The sequence below is a fragment of the Amblyomma maculatum genome, chromosome 4, assembly GCF_055883805.1.
Source record: "Amblyomma maculatum isolate TAMU_Amacu chromosome 4, ASM5588380v1, whole genome shotgun sequence".
NCBI lineage: Eukaryota > Metazoa > Arthropoda > Arachnida > Ixodida > Ixodidae > Amblyomma > Amblyomma maculatum.
Genome location: NC_139347.1, coordinates 50,323,824 through 50,342,113, shown reverse-complemented (window position 1 = coordinate 50,342,113; position 18,290 = coordinate 50,323,824).

Here is an 18,290-nt window from a genome sequence, read left to right as displayed (position 1 = left end):
GTCCTAGAGTAACCACGTCTGTCGGCTTCGGTTTATCACTGCATTTCATCGCAGCGATCGCAGCATTCCAGCCGTGCACGTGCAGCCCCACGTCCAGTGCAGAGAGTTGGCTCGCGGCTGACATTTGGGGGCCCTTTGCACGCTGCTCTCGGCGGTCACGTGGGAGCGCGCGCCGCCGACGCCTGCGACGGGACCCGTGACTGCTGACAGCAGAGACGTCGTTGACGTCGTGCGAGTGCGAAGGCGCAAACGATTTGCGCTCACAGAGTCGTCCGCGGCGGCGGTGGAGGAATGTGGGCCGGTCACCGCGCGCAGGGGGGGTTCCTGCTAGCGTGCGGCCCGGCGGGCGCTTAATCAACGTGGCGGCCCGCAGGCCTGCAATTTGGGTGTCCGCCCATTTTTTTCATTTCGGACGAGCGGGCCGCCCCCATTATCGGATTATGGGCCGCGCTGCTGCTGCTTCTGCCGCTTGGGGCCCTCAGGAGGAGAAGGAGGGAGAGCCTCCCAAAGGCACGTGCATTTTTCATGCGCTCCGCCACGACGGGGAACCCCGCGCGCGCTTCTCGGCCCGACTGCTCCTCCCACTCCTTGCCCGCCGATGACGAAGACTGCGGCGGCGGAGACGGCGCAGCGACCTCGGGGCGCTCGCGGAGCGGATGGCCGTCCTTTGACACAAAGTAACCAAGTAGGAGCTGGAACCGTGCCCCTTGTCATGAAAATGGTTATTTGTGATGTTTTCTTTTTTGTTGCGAAAGCAACATTACACTAGGTTTCGGCCCATCGCGTAGTCTGTGGCCGCCGTCACGAATGACCTTGAACAGCCACGAAGAAGAAGAAAAAGACGAAGAGGAAGAACACTAAGAAGAAGAAGACAAAGAAGATGAAGAGGAAGAACGCTTATCACCCGCTGCTAATACTAGGTTCAGCAGCGTTGAACCATTCTCATTTTTATTTAATAAGAGGATGTGTCTACGTGAGAGCCTTCTTTTTTGTACTGGGTTAACGTTGCCTGACGCCGATCCGCTGATGTAAAGCTATGCTCATTTACATCAGTCGGTCAGTCACAATGGAGTCTTCCTCACCTCCTAGACATATCATGCCCGCGTCTTGTTTTTCCTGCTGTTTACATGGTAAAAAAGTAAGCCTGACATAGAAAATACTGCTTCGGGAAAACCATAATAGATTTATATTTCTTTAAGGGCAGGTTATTCTCTATTTCTCAAGGAGACAAAAGCGTGACAGCGCAATCTAGCATCCAATACTGGAAAGACGGTGACCAGACTGCTAAGCGGTCACCCGTGAATCACCCTATACACGGGTTTTAAAACTCGAGGAAGACATGCAATCCTTGATTTGAATGAGACATTGAATTTGCTTACGCTAGCGCTGTTCGAATTATTACACTGTAAACCTTGGCGTACAGATAAATTGCCATTAACGAAGAGTATATAATACTCGAACACGAAAAAAAACATAGAAATGCATCCGTGCACTATGTACTCGTATACAGTAAGCCGCATTTGCGCACGCTCAGAAAGAAATGTATATTCCACCGCTTTGAGATGAGTCGTCGTCGAAAAAGCCGGCAAGGGAAAAAGGCCCTCTATTGGGCAAGGAATCAAACAGATGAGGCATTGCGTGTTGAAAACAGTAAACACTGTGTTCCCTTTCGTCACGAACAGCGCGGCTGGACGATCAAACAGCACCACGCCGTGTACTTACAGCTACAAAACTGTCCCTGCGACGATATGCTGAACGAAATTACACGCGTTAGAGAAGACGTAGGCAGTAAGGGGCGATGCACCACAGCTGAAGCTCCCCACGTGGCGACCGTGGCTTTGTATTTGTGTGGACAAAGTCATCTGGCGCCTTGCTAATTGCCACCGCTGTCTCTATTTCTCGTCCTAAAATGCCTTTCTTCAATGGTGCAGTTGCGTTGGAAGCTACGTGAACATGGACAGACTGAACAAAACGTGACAATGTCCGTGATCATCAACGTCCTGTGCCATGCCGGCTGTTTTTTTTTTTTTTTTTTTTTTTTTTTTTACATTGAGTTCTGTTTATATGGCATGGTCGCGAATACACTTTACTCTCTGCTCTCTCAAAGAAAATAGTTCGACGGCGGTTGCTTTTTATTTTAATATGCGCAGTAAAAATCACATGAACACACCATGAAAATCACATGAACACAGTACAAATTGTGGCAAAAAAAAAAAAAGAAACGTGAGAATAGTCCAAAAATGAAATTTAAGCCCATGTCCGACCAGCGAACAATATTTGCTCACCAAACTGTGACAATGGCAGCGCACACATCCTTGCCTTCCGTTCATCTTGTGAGGCTTATTCTGGCGAGCACATGGGAACGGGAAAGCGTAGCTCCGCTCCATTGGAGCCCAGCGCACCGTTCTCTGTCTCGCGGACATCGGACGAGCTCCTCCGGCCGGATAACGGAGCCATCAGCGTGAACCCTGCCAGTGAAAGGCTTCCGGCAACTGATGTCGCAACTCTGTGACTCCAAGCCCGAGCAGCGGGGGTTTCGAGCGCATTTCTAGCCGCTCTCTTGGCGATCTGAGAAAAGGACTCTCCGCTCAGCCGATCTCTGCCGGTTTTATCCATTCGACTTTGAAGAGTCTATGCTGGAGAAGTCATCGTATGGCACGCATCCGCAATATCAGCTGTAATGATGTGTATACAAGCGCTAATAAATATCAGTTGCACATCCCTGTAAAGTTTAGCACCTTCTTTTATTTTAGATATTTGTTAGTCGCTCAAGCGTAAGTGCTGTATCTGTTGTTGCCAAAGAAAGCATCAGTTATATCGAAGCCATTTGGAAGCAGGGTAAAAACAAAAACAAATCGCATTACGACATCAAGTAAGGAAGTTAGGAGCTTTCTTCATGGGAAGAGGTTTTTTATATAAGATAGTGACTGCAAGTTTTCAATGTGTTGTTTTCGTCTTTTCTCACATTTTAGAGGTTTGCTTTCAAAAGGCTAAGAAATTTATTCTGAACATCTTAACATCTTGCTAAATTACATAAAATATCGTGGCTGTATTTTTCCAGCACTAGTTACTTTCCAAGATACTTTGTTGGGCGAGTTGGTACTTATTCATTATTGATATAAACAGCGCGAACACGAAAACAAGGGACAAGAAACACGAAAGCCACAGTACATGCGCTAGGCCACAGCGCATGTACTGTGGCTTTCGTGTTTCTTGTCCCTTGTTTTCGTGTTCGCGCTGTTTATATCAATAATGAACTAGTTACTTTATCCATTTTTGTTCGTCACAATTTACCCCCTTTAGAGGAAATCAGATAGTTATCATAATGGAGTCAAGTAGTTTCTATCTACGTTTGTTTTCGTGTCTTTTAGTTTTTATGAAAACGGAAAAATACATTCAATTGCCAACGTATATACACAAGCGACTTTATCATATTTTTATGATCAAGAAACTTTATTTTAAAAGCAATGCCACCCACCCCCTACCCCCATTTTTTTTGGTTTTGGTCTAGCCGTTGGGATTGGGAAAAATAACCTTCTTCACAGACGTCAGCCCCCCATCCCCTTCCGTTCTCTCCTTTTTCTTTGTGTGTGTGTGTGTGTGTGTGTGTGTGTGTGGAGGGGGGGGGGGAGGGGGTTGCCCTAGTAAGCTGGTAAATAATATATTCACGGCTGCTCCATTACACCCAGACTTGAGGCCCATGTGCTTGGCTACTCCGAAAGCAGGGGTGGATTCGGTATTAGTCATTGAATTTATACCTGGTGTTGAAAAGAAAAAAAAAAACACAGAATATAAAGAATCGTTTCTGTTCCGGTACTCCCGATGAGCATAAGCGTGGCGTTAAAGTATAATAAAAAATTATGAGCGTTAGTGCTCCCAGTTTGCATGTTACTGAGCTATCTGCAGATGCACCGTCTAAATGCTTTTCCCCTTCCTCATGCGCCGTGCAGACATCTTCGAGTTATGCCTGTGAAAAAGATTATGAAAAACAACGCACATTTGTTGCGCAGTCTCATGACAGAAACGAGTACTGCTTCAACAAAATAGTTACGACCGAGAAAATTAGCGAGGTTACTATTCATGGGCTTGCGCTGCGAAGCCTCTCGTGTTCGCCTTGTCATTCGTATTTCCAGACTCCAGAGTGCTTTACGAAACCGCGACTCTGCATGCCCTGCGCGTTGGCTTTCTTGCAACATGAGTCGCAATGCAAAAGAGCCGAACTCCAGTCAAAGCCACTGACTGGGACGTCATATGGATTGAATGCCTTCGGTGTCCACTTATTATATTGTGTTGACATTACTTTTTTGATATCATTCGTAATGCTCCTCTCTCTCTCTCTCTCTCTCTCTCTCTCTCTGCCTCCTTCGTCTGTTTTAGCCTCGACAGTTTCCTGTGGTTCAATTTCGCCCTCCTGTATGGCTAGGTAAAAAAAAAAAAAAAAAAAAAAAAAGGACAGAAGCGAGAACGACTTGGACTGACCATTTAGCACCCCTGTCGTTCTGAATACAATATCGTTACTCTCTCAAGGGTCACTAAAACAATATGAAGGAACGGTCTGTAACGTGCCAGAGTCTATTCTGGTGGTCACTCACGTAGCATAGGCCATGTGACACCGTTGCCTCTTCAAGATGCGTCCGAAAATATTGGTGCTTTAAAAGGAGATGTCGAACCGGCTTATTTGTCACTTTTCATGTACGAGCACAGCTTAAATTCAGCGTCATCACTGCAAATAGCCTGGAACTGGTATATGTATACAGCTCAAATTGAATGTGACGACGCTAGAATTACATGATGTAGCCTGAAACCTCAAGGAATGTAGCTAGGGAGAACTTTAAATTTCTTCGCCAATGTCGCATTTTATTAGCCTATGATGGCGATATACGTATATCACAGCACAAAGAAACGTTCGGAAAGTCTTCGCGAACAAAAAGCAAATGACGTGCAGAAATGTGATACTGAAAGCAACACTTGGAAGAAGATTTGGAAGACGCCAAAAAGAATAAGGTAGAGGTATGGAAGAAGGGTATTACGGGAAGAGAGAGAAGTGGGAGGAGAAGAAGAAGCCTATAAAATGGAGCAAGAGTATTCGGAAGACGTCAAAAAGACGCGTCGAATCGCCGATCACACCATACTGTTTGCAAACAAGAAATCGGCGATGAGAACGTTCGAGTTGAACTTTGTGAATCATCTTTTTGTAGCTTTCGATACGCATATGCAGGCTTAACTTAGTTGAGCCACTATCAGTTTATTGCGAAAGCAATACTACGCCAAGTCTAACCACTCGCCGCTGCGTGCCGTGTCCGTGTTCGTGTCCTTATTTAAACAGAAGAAGAAGAAGAAGAAGAAGAAGAAGAAGAAGAAGAAGAAGAAGAAGAAGAAGAAGAAGAAGAAGAAGAAGAAGAAGAAGAAGAAGAAGAAGAAGAAGAAGAAGAAGAAGAAGAAGAAGAAGAAGAAGAAGAAGAAGAAGAAGAAGAAGAAGAAGAAGAAGAAGAAGAAGAGAAGAAGAAGAAGAAGAAGAAGAAGAAGAAGAAGAAGAAGAAGAAGAAGAAGAAGAAGAAGAAGAAGAAGAAGAAGAAGAAGAAGAAGAAGAAGAAGAAGAAGAAGAAGAAGAAGAAGAAGAAGAAGAAGAAGAAGAAGAAGAAGAAGAAGAAGAAGAAGAAGAAGAAGAAGAAGAAGAAGAAGAAGAAGAAGAAGAAGAAGAAGAAGAAGAAGAAGAAGAAGAAGAAGAAGAAGAAGAAGAAGAAGAAGAAGAAGGGGGATAAAATGAAGAAGAATGCTCGGTCACCCGGAGCTAATGCTTTCTCTCCATATTCGGTTCATCAGCGTTGAACCTTTGTCATTTTTTTGAAGAGACATTTGTTAAGAAACTTTGCGATACAGAGAGACGTAACGGGTGTTCCAAAATGTGATACCTTGGTACAGTGTGAGTTTGTTACTGTGTAGAGTTTAATTGCGCCGACTATCAAAAAAGGATCTGCAAAGGCAATTTTAAATAATGAAATGTACACTCGAGACATCACCTCTGATTTCTTGGTATACAGAATCTACAGGGTTCGCAAGGCACTGTGGACACGCACAAGCGCTCGCGCATATGTGAATGTACGTGTCTTTGTTCATTATATGCGTGTTGTATACACCTTTCTTAAATGACTTCCTAATTGCTGTCCAGGTCATTCAATATTAACTAATTCTCTTTATTTATACCTTTTTATATTTTAGAACTCTGTTTATAGTTCACACGTTTTTGCAGTAGCTGCACTCACGGACATAGTTACTATAGCGCAGATAAATGATGCATTGAATTTCTACGGACTGTAGTTCAGCAGTCAATAAGTTCTTTGCTGGCGCATCAGTTACGAGGTTGTCAATGCTTTCGAATTGCAACGGATTGTCTGTGTACCGACTGTCAACCCGTGCGCCAAGTGGCCCGGAAGTCACAAAAATGCGCGCAGACTCCATGGCGTTGCGAGCCGATGACAGCATGCAATAAAGTCGGCTAACCTTTCTTTGGAAAATGCAGAGAGAAAAAGAGGAAGGACAACCAGAGCGAAGCATTCTTTCTGAGAGCGTTTGCTATTGCTCGAGACTCACCCGATATTCCCTCGTAGGTCCACCAGTCGTCCCAGTTCGCAGCAACGCCTGAAAGTATGCGAGAAAAAAAAGCCCATAGCGTCTGATTATATAAGCAACCAAGATTATATCGACTTTTGATCACAATGATTACTCTCAGTTGATGTGCACTGCTATTGTTTTTCAGAAAAATGCTAGTATTTTCTTATTGCGCACCCACTAGGCTCATACTAACTCTTTCTGAAAAATAACTCTCTTCGAATGCGTGTAATAGCGGGTAATAGCTATTCGCAGTAAAGTTTCACCCATAAACAACAAGCTTACCGGCATCCTCTAGTCTTCGAGAAGCATGGCAACGAGAAAACTATTTAGCAATGAGGGGATATTTATCGGTCCGTCGAAAATGCACGCACAAGAGGAGAAGCGGCGGCGGCGGCAGGACACGAGGTGCTTATTACGGGCAAACCCGGTACAAAACGGGAGCGGCGCAAGAAAAGAGAGAAGGCCTCCGAGAGAGCGGTGTTTTATAGCGACCCCGAGAGCAGCCAACTGGATGAAGTGTCGGAGGGTAAAGCGCGGCCGGTATTGGAGAGGCCCCTCTGAGAGAGGCCAGAAGCTGACGCGGCGAAACGTGTCACGCTTCCGTGTGCCCCCTTCGGCAGGCAGCCTATTTTATGTGGCTCCGATGGTGTGAAGGTGCCCAGTCCTGACCGCTGTCTCCGGCTCGCAGCGGGTCCAGTGATGTTGTGCCTGCGCGGGCAGACGCACCGAGCAGCGCGCCCACTTGCGACGGAGCGGGGGCTCCGAAAGAGTTCGGTACACCGGGAGGCCTCGCGTTTGGAGCTCGCAGGCCGAGAATGTAGCTCTAGAAAAGTGATCATTCATTCATTCATTCATTCATTCATTCATTCATTCATTCATTCATTCATTCATTCATTCATTCATTCATTCATTCATTCATTTATTCATTCGTTCATTCGTTCGTTCGTTCGTTCGTTCATTCATTCATTCATTCATTCATTCATTCATTCATTCATTCATTCATTCATTCATTCATTCATTAAACCTTTCAGAATAAGAGCGGCATCACGTTAATTCTTGCGTACCACGATGAGCTTGCACGAGGTTAATATACACTATTGATCTGACATGAGAGCGCAAACAAAATCGTTAATCAGAGTAAGTGTTTAGGCGAGTTGATGGCAGGAGTTATAGCTTGATATTCAACGACGAAACGAAGAGAACAACACATACGTTAATTTTCACTTGGTTTTATTTGTGGCATGTATGAGATTTCAGACAGTGGCGAATGTGAAGACGATAGAATTATGGACCGATACCTATCTGAGATGTCACAAATATGCGATCGCCGTACTGCATTTCTGTGAGTTTAACAACTGAAACCAGCAGCTGACGCTACACAGGTAGGAATGTATCTAAACAAAAGTGTTTAAGGTAGTTTTTTGGTTTCACCGGGCACCTATTGGGTCGTCCTTTCATTACTAAACCCTGTAAGTACGAGAAAAAGACCCGCAACTGTGGTATGCCATTTAAAAGCTAGTATATTTTTAAAACGCCGACATGTGTGCGCCCAGAGGAGTTTGTGAAGATGAAAATAGAAAACAGGTTAGGAGGATGAAAGCAGAAAAGAGAGGTAGAGTTAGGCCGCCATCATAGCGCACCAGCCAAGAGTGGGGCCTCCTGAAGGGCTGTCTAGACACTAGATGGCTGTGCATGTGAGGCAGGTCTCAAACGGCAATGTAAGAAAACCACGCACTGCAGCCGAATATGAGGTGCAGATGACATAGTCGACAGCCCCCGGTGTCAGCGAGCGACATGTATGTTTGTAAACGCTGTATTCGTCTGAATAACGTGACTGTGTTGGCTTCATGGTACAAGAACGTTTCAAGACGATAAGACAAGTTCAAATTTGCATCGAGCCTGAAAGTGCACTAGTGGTTATAGTTTAGTTGTATGTAAGGTGGGGGAACGATAAACGAATAACTAAAGAACTGGTAGCTGGAGCGCTGCTTTCAGGTACGCTGCAGAATGAAGCAAGCTCTTTTTGTAGACGGAACATTCAGTACTCGCTTTGTAGAGTTGCGTTTTCGGGCCGTAAAAGTTCAGGGGAACGTGTAAGGCTTGCCTGTATATAGCGGCCTAGGTGCTGTCTAATTAGATGTATACTAATTAGCATAGAGTCCTTGAAAGACCCCATGACACACATATAAGTCCCCGCTTGTCCCCAACCTGTATAAAATCGCGATTTGTGTGGTGTATCCAATTGCGTGTCTAGTTCGCTCATTGAGGGCTGTGAGTTCGAATTCCGCCTGGAATCTTGAATTTTTCTTAAGACAAAATTAATAAATAAAGTTTAACCACTTGAGCCAAGTGGTGACCCTTAGTTCTCATTACATTTCGTGTTTTAATCACTTTTATTACATGCCTAACGTCAAGTATCACGTGAACGATGTGGGATGTTTCAAATTTTTTGCATGGTCGTGTCAATAAGACGTCATGAACCTGCTGACCAATTGCATTATTCGCTCATGACCAACTACGCCGATGACTGTGACTCCGGCTTCTCTGCGATAAGGAGCCGTTACGCTATATCGTAAAGTATCCATCAGCGATAAGGAAAATGAGATGCGGAAGTGGGTTAAGGAAAATTTGCTTTGAAGGAAAAAATACTCAGTTAGCAAAAGCAAATTTCGGAAGCAATATTGTAGAGACACAACGAATAAGACAACTAGCGCCAACAGCCTCCTGCTTGAGCTTCTTGGTATTGCTTGTGCGGAATTGCTCCGTAGTTGACACTAACCAGGCATGCGCACGCAGACGGAGAAAACTGCAGCTGTTCGCCATGACACACAGTTGTTTGCGTCATCATTCAGACCTCCTGCATGTTGCAGACCCCGTAATATATTCGCGGCCAAACTTGGTCGCAGTTGTGTTATTTGTCGCTACAAAAAACAACCCATTCGCAACAAAAATAAATATTGAAAACACCGCTTCATAGTTCCGGACCTCTTTATAATGTAGCTCGTCAACTATCCTTGAAAGTGGCATAAAATTTCCGTTGTTCTGGGGGCGTAAACAGAAAGCACACGTCGCCGTTCGCTCCAGTATCCATGTTAGCGCCTTTGCTCGAAGCGCCTTCAAAGCGTTCGCTGTATCCATAAATCTGTCGCGGCCGCTTCTAGCGGTGAAAAACGCGCGCAGAACACTGGTGTCCGCGGGCCCAAGGTTTAATCCCTGGCCTGGCGTTTCGGTGCAATTTACGCGCGTTCCGATTAGGCGCCCTCACGTCGTGCCGGGCGCAAACGGCTCGTTGCGCGCCATTCGTCCGCCGGTGGCCCAAAATGTGACCCTCCGGCTGTAGCGCAACCCTCCCCGTGAAACTGGGACGCTCCGTGAAAGCACACAGTGCCCGCGTGCGAACATTCACCGCGTTTTCTGCTCAAGCGTGCGTAACACGCCTGTCCGGTTCCTCGCGAATGAACTAGAAGCGCGCGGAAAAATCTCTGTAGTCTTCTTACGCGATAGCGTAAGAGCCCGGTGTCGAAGAAAAGCCGGCGCTGTTACGTGGTAGTGAGGCAAAAATCAGCTTGAAAAAAAAAATAAAATAAAAAGAGTCTCGCAGACCTAGGCACTCAAACTCGGTTAAGCGCATTTGACCTTGTATCAAAGTTCTGGTGCAACCTTTATTTGCGCCCCGTAGGGGTGGCGAAGTGGTTAGGGAGCTCGCCTACTGTTCCCAAGAATGCGGGATCGAATTTCGACCTCGGCGCCCACTTTTCGATGGAGGCGAAAAGCAAGGTACCCGTGTGCTGTGCGATGTCAGTACACGTTAAAGAACCACAAGTGGTCTAAATTTCCGGAATCTTCCACTACGGCGTCTCTCGTAGCCCGAGTCGCTTTCGAACGTTAAACTCCTAAAACCAACCAACCAGCCAACCTTTATTTGCGCAGCGTTCAGTGTGGTGTCATTTGATATCGCTTCCCACTTAGCATATATATCTGCTGATCAGTTTGAAAGCTAGTTGATCAGTTGAAAGCTAGCATATATATCTGCTAATCAGTTTGATCAGTTTTGACCCAACATCCTCAAGATGTTAAATAAGCATTATTTCTTATTCTTCTTATTCTTAGTTTACTATAAGGACTCGAACCGATGACGTATGTGCCTAAGATTATATGTCATTAATTGTAAGTGTAGGTGTCCAAACTACTGCGCCTTCTTTTCCCCACAAAACCAACCTAAAAAAAAAAAAAACATTCGCGGAATGAAAATGTCGTCTCAACGGTGCTATCGCGCCTATACTCTTAAGGTGACTCTTCAGCGTCTCCTTAATTTTTACGTTTAAATGTGATATGCTGTACCTTGCACTCGACGCGAGTACTATTTTCAGTACACGTAGAGATACTTTCCTCCGCCTACAAAGAAGAAGCTGGTATCAAACGCCATGCCGCCCCTTACGGACTCCCGCGGTTCACTCGTGCGGCGCCTAGAAGTGACACACTCATTGAAGATCCCGTCTCACGCTTCTAGATTTTCCTTCGCAAGCGGAGAGTTGTTGTTTTTGTATTTTTTTTTTCACAGGATTGAAGCGGGGAACGAGAATTCTCGGCGGAAAGTAATCCATCCAAAGTATAGCGTAAGTTTTGCGTGTTCGCTAAGTAAAGGACCTTGACGAGCAGGAATGCTTTGGACTACAGCCAGATGGATGCTCAACGATGTGATTTCTGTAAAAGTGACCACACAGAGCCTGCTAAAGCATCCCTTAACGAGGCACAAATATAGAGCCGGCGATAGAAAATATAACCGTCTGCAGGTTAGGGTCGAGCACTTCCCCCAACGGCATCATATTTCCTTCACTAAATCAAGAAAGAGGTGCGCTGAAATTGAATAACATTTAGTGAGCAAACTATACCGTGCAAGCAGTCTTGTGCGGTAACATTGCGACATGTATTCATTTGATTCAGTAAGTCTTATTGCTCAATACATGGCGAATAAAGAGAGCTTGATCAACTGCCGCGATTCTGCATTTTTTTACCTTCTCCCGCGAAATAAAATGGGAGGTACGTACGTCATTACGATCGGCGCGTCCCAGGTAAATATAATAATGACAGCGCACTTGTCCCACAAGCCTAGCAAAGCTTGCAAACACTCATTGAACAGTAGCGCATGAAGGAGACGAAATTCAGACAAGCAGTAATGGCGGCCCACTCGCGAGCCAAGTGCCTATTCGCCGAGGCTGTGCTCTCGAAGGGACAGAGAGCTTGGGGGTCCTGATAGTAACTCGAAACGAAACAGCCGTCGATCGAATAAACGGAGACTCCCTCGAGCCACACGCTATTCAAAAATGACGGGAAACGAGCAAAACAATTTTAATGATGGAAGCATGGATGTAACTTCTGTAGCGCAGACCTGCCTTCCAAATATTTTGTTCGAAGCTGATAGTGTTCTAGTGTTTTGATGTTCGCTTGACGAGCGCGATTTGCTAGAACATCCTTCTCCTTACGTCGACATTGCGATATATATAAAGCATTGTTCTTTGACTTTGTGAGTGATTTTGTTTCTCTCTCTCTTTTTCTCCCTCAATATATATATATATATATATATATATATATATATATATATATATATATATATATATATATATATATATATGTGTGTGTGTGTTCGCTGCTTGTTTCTGATTCGCAACTGTATGCATGTCAATTGGTGTGTGCGGTATTGATTTGAGTTGGACGTGCCTACATAACTCTGCGTTCCCATGCATGCGAAGGTCAGTGATCTGGATAAGCCGCCGAAAACAGGAAAGTTTTCTAGTATTACATTAGTGCACGAAGCAAAAATAAGCGATTTTGAGTTTGAACATTTCAGACAAGTCCGTTAACTGCAGGAACTACTCATGAACATCATAAAAATGCTTCCACTTCATCGTGAGCTCTCGCGGAACACAGTCGCGTCACGTGATGCGCATTGGTTACTTCCCCCCTTCCGTCGCGAAGCTCAAAAATAATGAGTCGGTCGAGCCAATGGGAAGAAACGAAGCGATAAGTGAGAGGCGAAACAGAACAAAACCCTTACTTTCCGGTGCAATGAATCTCACGAAGCTGGTCGACTTGTACACAGTCGTTTAAAGGGTCATGGGCTATCATACATCAGTGAGAGAATGCCTCGGTAATACGACGCATTGTGCAGTTCAGGAGAGTGTCGCCAGTGGTGTACGCCACCTGCATCAACTTATGTGGAAGTATGAGGGCACTGAAACCATTTACCAGGGAGCCCTCTATGGAGCCAAAACGAATTCACCAGAGTGAAAACAAAATCCGCCCGCCCTTGCATACCTTAACTTTCTTGTTAATCGTCTTGGCAGCTGTTCTGGTCAAGCCTCTTGATGGCCATTCGTTACTATCGCTGCTTTGCAGGCAAATCACAGGACGTACTAGGTTGAAGGTTTATTTCCGCAACTGGTGTTGCGAGGACAGCCAGGGAAAAAGCTGTATAAACTAAACTAGCAACTTCTACGACGACGTGGTTCTAACCTGCTTTATAATGACCGTCTAAGACAGCATATACGCGAAGTTCTTATGAAATAGCATTGCTCTTCAGGGCGAAAATACCCTCGTTGAACACTCAGCACCGAGGTGATTAAAAGTCTTGCGCACCCCAGCAGCATACGTCGCGACTGCGGATGAATGATAAAGGGATAGAAAATGAAGCTGCGAGCCCGGATCCGAGTCGAATCACGTGGTGTCCCCTTACCATTTTACTCACACCCGTAGGGACATGCAGTCTCATTTGATGACCCTTTATTGCCCATTTGCAGTCGTGACGTTCGCTGCTGGGAAAGAATATCGTGTACAGGCCTTGTTAAACTCTCGATGGAGACAGTTGAACATATTTCAAATGTTTTTGAAGGCTCAATTTGTTGACTTTGTGTCTTTTTACAACGAGAGCTGTAAATCGTGCGGTTTATAAGGAGTCGCCCGGCTCGAGGTCTCAGTGAAGTCAGTCTGCGATGCACAGGTGTCTTATGCATATCACCTTCAGGTGACATCAATTGTCAGAGGACGCATCACATCAGCTGAGGTAGCTGTTGCGGAGGACCAACAGCTATCGCTCCAGGCTTCCCCAGATCTGCATCTAGACCGTTAACCGTCACGGCTGCCGACAGGACTAAAAGAACGCGAAGAAAATGAAACACGGCAGACGCCACTAGAACGAGGCAGAAGATACTGCAGCCGCCAATCAGTCAACCGTTCTGAAAAAGTACGATGACGACAGCTCTATCACAATTTTTATGTCATCAAAATTTGATAGTGTGGCATTTCGAGACTCTGTTGTCGCTTATCCGGCAGCAAACGATTCATTTACGCAGACAGCCATGGAGTATTTAAACCACAACAAACCGTGCCTGACCATGCTTAATGGAGCTACTGCTCCGCAATCTAAGCTCAGTTGGGAAGAACTCCAGGCGCTTTTTAGGGCTGATGTTTTTCGAACAGCAGGAAAGACTGCCCGAACGCCGACGAGGTAGCAATGCCGCAGCAAGCGAAGCTACGGTTGCAGCCGCTGACGTCGCCGAGCGACCGTCACGACTGATGACGAAAGGTTTCATGCGTGCGTTTTTAAATAGTAGCGAGGGGTTAGCGACGTACTGTGGCCGAAAAGAAAAAAAAATTAACACAGGGTCTATTTTGAAAAGTTTAGTCTGTTTCTTTCACTGTTGTATTTCCTAATATCAACCAACAGAGCTGCCCTTCATGAAAAGCTTCCTTGGTTGCTTACACCTTTAGTGACTTACGGGTCACTTCTCTTCAGGAGGCATGGGAAGTTAAATTACATGTTATAATGTACAGCTCTTCGTGTTACAAGATTTCTTCAAATCGGGTAGATGACAGAACAGCGAGCATTGAGAAATTAGAATATTATTAAGTGCACTGGCAACCTCGGAGCTTGATAAGCGCCGGACACCCCAAGTAGCACAAAATGGGCTATGAAGTAAGGGCCTGTGCAAAGCCCATGGGGGAAGTCCATGCGGGCCCCATGCTGGATATGCAACTCGTTCCTAGAAGGATCCCGCTTGGGCTGCCCACACGCGTGCGAATCGGGACCGACCGGGACATAAGTGGGCAGCCCAGGCGGGGTCCATCTGGGCACGAGTTGCAAATCCAGCATGGTTTGCCCTCATGAGCCATTGCTGCCCACGTTCGGCCCATACAGATAGCAGAATGTGGGCAGCATACCCAAATCACAAATGAGTCCTACTTTTGTACAGGTAAGTGCTGCCCCATTGATCGGCGTTTTAACGTTCATGGCAGTTAACCCATTCAATACCCGAATGGTACCAGTGCGGGCTCTTCGGAGGCGAGCCAGATTTGGGCTGACCCACGTGTTGGCCTCATGGGTGGAAGTTGGCATTTTCGGGGCTGCACAAGTATCATAAGTGTGAAAATATGAGCACTATTTTTACTTGGCATTCTGCACTGAGCAATACAATTGTTCATTTCCAACATTATAATAATATGGGCAGGCCCATATTGTTCCGAGGTCTGGAAATTTTATTTTGCCGTTCTGTGTCGAATTATGATGGCGCGGTGAAGATTTGGAAGGAGTCCAGTACGTACTCGTAAGGCGGAACCATTACTGTGAGATTTTTTGTTTTGTTTTTTTTTTTTGCCAATACTGCATAACTGATATAGTTTCCAAAGTAAAACAAAGATATTGTCTTTAGTAACGGCATAAATATGCTAAGGGCCATTATCCGCAACCGGCAGTTGAGGCAATCACCGGTGCGCATAATATAAATTACATAAATTAAATAGGACATTTAAAGATAGGATGGAGAAATTTCGAAGTGTTAAACCCGGCTACGGTCAATTATAGGCCCCAGTACAACTTTCCATGGGCAGCCCCAATTGGTCGCATCTTATTTTTGAATTTGCCCGCATCTAACCCTAAGAATGCCCATGGGGAAACGTGCGGGCATGCTCGCTTTTCAACCCTGCCGCGGCCTATGCGGGACCTATTCTAATTTTGAGTGGGCAGCCCCATTTCGGCAACCAATTTTCTATCTGCTTAATGCCCACATTTTCGTCGCATCTGCCCGAATGTTTTCCGCAAGACCGATGTGGAGAGCAAGCGGGTATGACTGCTTTCCAGTCCCGCCACAGCCCAAGCGTGACCTACAAAGTTTTGAGGTGGGCAGCCTCATTTGGGATAACCCAGGATTTTTCTACATGCATCTACAGTTCCGTCGAATCTTCCTACGAGTACCTCATAAGGGATCCACGTAGATAACGTGCGGACATACCGGTTTCGAAGCGGAAGCTTCACTACGGACATCAACTCGAGCCTTCACCGTCAATGTCAGCGGGTGCCCAAAAGAGCGCCAACTCAGGCCTCTCCTTTCATGTGGGAGGATGACATTAGGATCAGCCTGCCATGACATTTGAATTCGCGTTACCCTATGGCACGGGTAGGAGTTACCAACTAGGGTCGCTCCTTTCGTATAGGAGGATGATATCAGAATCAGCCCGCCAGAACCATTTGCATTCACGTTACCCCTAGGACACGCAGGTACGTCCATATATATGGCTTGGTTAAAGCGGGACTTTATATGTGAGCTGGTAGTTTACATTCTCGCGTCATACCCTTAAAAGCTGAGCTTAAGTGTCCCCAATAATATAGCGCCCTGTAGCACATATTGAGAAATCTGGTTGTACCGGGCTGCACTCGGGATAGAACTTACCACCTCTGCATGCATGGTGAATGTTGAAATGGCTAGACAATAACTGTTACAGTGAACAAACATGCGCATACACGCACGCACGCACACGGGTGTCTGCAGTTAAGGCTAGTTGTTAGTAGCCTTTGGTCGTGCCGCCAAATACATAAACGATACAACCGTCAAAAACGTTCATCAAGAAGGGTTTTTGAGCAACAAACTGTCCAAAAGAACATGCGAAAAAAAAAAGTTCGCGAGGAGTGGTGTCACAGGTTATGTGAAACAGCGCGTAACCACGACTATGAAACCCCTTTGCGCACTTTGGCGACGAAATCACTTCGATGTATGCAAACTCGGTCTCTTTTCTTTTTTCTTTTTCGAACTGTATCCGGCAGGCTATTCGTGCCATGGGACGTGAACAAAGAGCGCCCTCTTTGGGCCATGGGAGTCTCCTTGTCATCATCATCATCATCATCAGCCTGATTATACCCACTGCAGGGCGAAGGCCTCTCCCATATTTCTCCACTTAACCCGGTTCTGTGCTAGCTGCATCCACTTGACCCCTGCAAACTTCTTAATCTCATCCGCCCACCTAACTTTCTGCCGCCCCCTGCTACGCTTTCCTTCCCTTGGAATCCAGTTTGTTACCCTCAGCGACCATCGGTTATCCTCTCTTCGCACTACATGTCCTGCCCATGTCCATTTCTTCTTCTTAATTTCTACTAGAATGTCGGTAACTTGAGTTATTTCTCTGACCCACTCTGCACGCTTTCTATCTCTTAATGTTACCCCTACCATTTTTCGTTCCATAGCCCTCTGGGTTGTCCTCAACTTAAGTAGAACTCTCTTGGTTAGCCTCCACGTTTCAGCCCCATAGGTGAGTACAGGCAAGATGCAACTGTTGTATACTTTCCTCTTGAGCGATACCGGTAAGCTGCTAGTCATAATCTGCGAGTGCTTGCCAAATGCGCTCCATCCCAATCGTATTCTTCTTGTTATTTCCTTTTCGTGGTCCGGGTCTGCGGTTACTACCTGTCCTAAGTAGACATATTCGCCTACTACTTCCAGTATTTCGCTACCTAATGTAAACTGCTGTTCCTTCCCGAGGCTGTTGAACATTACCTTAGTCTTCTGCATATTGATTTTCAAGCCTACCTTTCTACTTTTCCTGTCTAGGTCATTAATCATTATTTGCAGTTCATCCCCCGAGTTGCTTAGCAAGGCAATGTCATCAGCAAATCGCAGATTACTGAGGTGTTCTCCATCTACCCTTATCCCTAACTGCTCCCATTCCAAGTCTCTGAATACTTCCTCTAAACAAGCTGTGAATAGTACTGGGGAGATTGTGTCTCCTTGCCTAACACCTTTCTTTATGGGAATTTTGTTACTTTCTTTATGCAGAACTATGGTTGCTGTGCAGCCACTATATATATCTTCCAGCACTTTCACGTACGGCTCGTCTACCCCCTGATTTCGCAATGCCTGCATCACCGCCGAGGTTTCAACTGAGTCGAATGCTTTTTCGTAATCAATGAATGCTATGTATAAGGGCTGGTTATATTCCGAGCATTTTTCTATCACCTGATTGATGGTATGGATATGATCGATAGTAGAGTACCGTTTCCGAAACCCTGCTTGATCCTTTGCTTGATTGCAGTCTAAGGTTGTCCTGATTCTATTAGCGATTACCTTAGTAAATACCTTATATGTAACAGACAGTAAGCTGATTGGCCTGTAGTTTTTAAGGTCCTTAGAGTCCCCTTTCTTGTGAATGAGGATAATGTTTGCATTCTTCCATGGTTCCGGTACCGTCGATGACACCAGGCACTGCGTATACAGGGTGGCCAGTTTTTTTAGCACGATATCCCCCCCGTCCTTCAGCAAATCTGTAGTTATCTGATCCTCTCCAGCTGATTTCCCCCTTTTCATAGTTTCTAGTGCTTTCTTGACCTCGTCCTTCGTCACAGGTGGAACGTCTGA